The following is a 3801-nucleotide window of genomic DNA, read 5'->3' as shown; positions in this document are numbered from 1 at the left end:
TTTCCCCTCTGCTGGCAATCGCGTGATCACATCCTCTTCCCCTCACCGGGGTGGAAGATTAGAATAAGGAACTGCAGAGTGAAACAACCCATTCTTTGCTAACATTGGAGATTTGTCAAAAGTACGGTTGGGTCGAATATTTACCTAAGGTCAATTTTTATTATCATAAAGGAAATAATTCTCCTAAAGAGAAAAAAATGGTGAACGGAAAAGGAAAATGAACAAGAAAACCCTACTAGTGGAAATTTTCCTGGCTTAGGAATTATATCCGAGAGTCTAGAAAGGCTGAATCAAAATGCCCAGAAATTCAGAACTGTCTGGTTAGCATAACAAAGGCAACGACTATTAAGTGAATGTCTACTTCTGTCCCAGGTGTTCTCCTAGGTGTGTTTCAGCCTACCTCATTTAGCATAGTTCTTATAAGAAACCCACAGGGGAAAGGATATTGTTGCCTCTATCTTAGACATAAGGAAACTCATGCTCAGAGAAGAAAGCAGTTGTGTTAAGGACCAGAAGAGTAGGGAGGGTGCTGCTACCTCGCATCGGGCCTGTGATCTGTGTCACACACACCACTAACCCTACAGTAGAAAGAAGTTCATACCCAAACATGTTTGAGAAATTGTGTGTTACAGTCCCCGTTTGCTGGCTCCCTTTCAGCTTAACAAATTAAAGACCCTCCCAAAGCACTACAACCGAGAATCCTACTGTAATGGTGGTTAATCCTGTGTTTTTCAAATTTATTTGACCACATAATTCTTTTTTTGAGCAATTGCTATCAACATTCTTGTGACGAGTTAAAGTGGAAAAAAACCCCTCAAAAACATATTTAACATGAATATCTAAAAATGACCGACTCCCAAAATAAGTCCTAACCCCCAGTACCTTAGAATGTGACCTTATTTGGGAATAATGTGCTGTAGATGTAATCAGTTAGGATGAGGTCATACTGGAGTAGGTGGGCCCTTAATCCAATATGACTAGTGTCCTTAGGAGAAGAGGAGTGAGACACACAGAGAGAAACAGAGGCATAGATGGGAGGAATACCTCTACATGCCAAGGAATGCCAAGGATTGCCGGCAAATACCAGAAGCTAGAAGAGGCAGGCCGGGATTCTCCTCTAAAGCAGCCATAGCGAACACGGCCCTGCCAGTTGATTTCAGACTTCTAGCCTTCAGAACTGTGAGACAATACATTTCTATTGTTTTAAGTCACCCTGTTTGTGGTGCTTTGTTATAGCAGCCCTAGGAAACTAATACACGTCTGAAAAACTTGTATTCTACAGAATAAACTTTGAGAATGTTAACCTGGCCATGTGAAAATGGGCAGGTTATTTAATCATCTGTGCCTCAGTTTTCTCATCTGTAAAATGGGAAAAAATAACATTTATTCAATGGTGTCATTCTTAGGTAAGTATTCTTAAATAAGAATACTTGTAAATGTTTAGAAAAGTGTCTAGAACATAATGTGTCCATAAACGTTAGTAATGCCTCATTTTCAAGGAGTCTCCGTTTCCTTACGGCTAGTCCTTTTCAATGATAAGTTCAACTGAGATTATAGAAGTAACATAGGACTAGGTTTTTGACTAGTTTCCTTCTCCCATTACATCAGTCAGCATTCTTTGGCTGCAGTCACGAAGAAACAAACTCTGGCTTATATAGGCAAATAGGAGTTTACTAGATGAATGTGGGGTGGCTCATGGACTTGAAGGAAAAAATAAAGACTCAGGTCTTTGAAAGGATGGAAAACAGCACAGCTGTGGGATTCTACAAAGCAAGAAGTAATGGACGGTCTCTTTGAGACACCAAGTTGAAAGAAGTCCAGTGGTTTTCAGGCTCTACAAGAGTTTCCAGTGACTGGGCCTTTGGTTGGCCTAGCTTGGCTTAGTGCTTACCCCTCAGCCATCGGATGGGGGGAGCACATGAAGGAACAGCCCCATCCAGTCGGGTAGGGGCTCATCCCCCCAGGGTAAAATCAAGGCACTCTCAACAGTAGAAGAGGGAAGAGCCCCTAGGCAGGCAAAAACAACAGATGTCCACAGAAGGCGTGTCAGGAGCCAGAAAGTCAAGGGCAGGGAGAAGATCTGTTCTTGGGGTTTTCTAAGAGCCTCCTGATTCGCTCTCCTCCTTCCTTCCAGCTGTGGATCTAACCCATAGTCACTGCCCCTCTATTTTTCACTTTTCATCTTATCCTAATCGATTCCTTAGAATTATAGATGACTTGCCATCAGTTTCTCATTGCACCAAAATCAGTAAGAAATTAGAAAGTGTTGGGGGATAGGAGTAGAAGAATCTACATTTGATGGCACCTGAGCAAAAAGAAAAGGAGGACTGGCAGGTCCGCGTTGAAACAAGTATTTTGCTGCGTTGGTGTTTGTAGAGGCAATGGAAACTGTTCACAGATTTACCAAGTCTAATTTCATGGCTAAATGTATCTCTTTTTGTTTAATTAACCTAGTGACTTCTAATTTATAATGTTTTCTCCTTTTGTCCTAATATGACCAGAAGTCTTAACGAATCCTTACTCTGAAATATCGTATCTCTTAGATGCCTACAGGGTAAAAGCACCCCCTGCATTCTGAATAATTCTTTTCAAGAAATATGTATTGAATACTTACTATGTGCCAGGCCCTGGACTAGGTAAAAATCTCTTGCCACCAATGAGCTTCCCAAATGTGTTAATCAGGTGAGCGTTACCACGGCTGGATTAGATGCTGCCACCCCTGCCTCTCCGGTCAGGGGTCACAATGCCTGCTTAGCGACCCCTAGTGGTCACTAGAGGGAACTGTCTGAATCAACGACATATTAGGACTTCCTTCTCTTACTGGACGGAGTCTGAGCAAATGCTCTTCTGCTCTGATGGATTCTGTTCCCAGATCAGATAATTAGAACCTCTTCCAATATCTTTTTTATGTGTATATTTCTAGTCTTACTTTAAAAAATCTCTTTCTGTCCTCCTTTTAATTCTCTCACATTGGATCAATACCTTGGAAACAATTCTTACAGTACATTTTATTGGTGTAAAGAATATTTAAGACTTTGGAATAAGCAAAAAAGATTACTGCATGTCTCCAGTGGAAAACTAGGCATCATTTACAGCACACCTTTCCAGGTTATCTGATTCTATGGAGTTTGTGCTTTCCATGTATTTGAATTGTTGTACAACTCTATAAATTGTGGATACCTGATAACAATGCAAATAATTCTTGTCTATGGACATGCAAATAAATTCTGTCTGGTGGAGGTTCAACCCCACCCTACTCCCCGTGGAAAAAGCCAGTTTTTTGTCCATTTGTAAATTGATCTTAGCATTCCTTTACTCCATATCAATTTGTCTTTGACTTCTCCTTTGAACCAGTTGTGACAGCTGGCTGGCTCCCACTTTAATTCATGAGCTAAATAAAATTTTCCTTTTATTGTATGTGAGTGATGATTTTATTTTGAAACGTTTTAAATTTAAAATTTTAAAAACTTATTCTTCAGCATTGGTAACTCCAAAAAAGGCTTACATCTAGCTGAGAAATATCGGAATACGGTTAGTACTCAACCTAAATGAAGGTGTCAGAACCAGAGAAAAGTCTGAGGTTTACCTACGTGCAAGCTTACAATTAGTCTGTACAGTTTTGTCGGAAGCCGCTGGAAGACACCAGACTTCTGGACCTTACAATTTGACAAAGGACTTTGTTACTCACAACACAGTAGGCAGGATAGGCTTCATGTCTCTGTTGTTCCTCTTGTCCCCAGTTGCTGTGAGAAAAGACAGAGCAGCCTAGATGGATGCTGCACATACAGGAGCTTACTGAGC

This window comes from Phocoena sinus, chromosome 13 (genome assembly GCF_008692025.1).
Source record: "Phocoena sinus isolate mPhoSin1 chromosome 13, mPhoSin1.pri, whole genome shotgun sequence".
Taxonomy (NCBI): Eukaryota; Metazoa; Chordata; class Mammalia; order Artiodactyla; family Phocoenidae; genus Phocoena; species Phocoena sinus.
Note: the sequence above shows the minus strand (reverse complement) of the source record.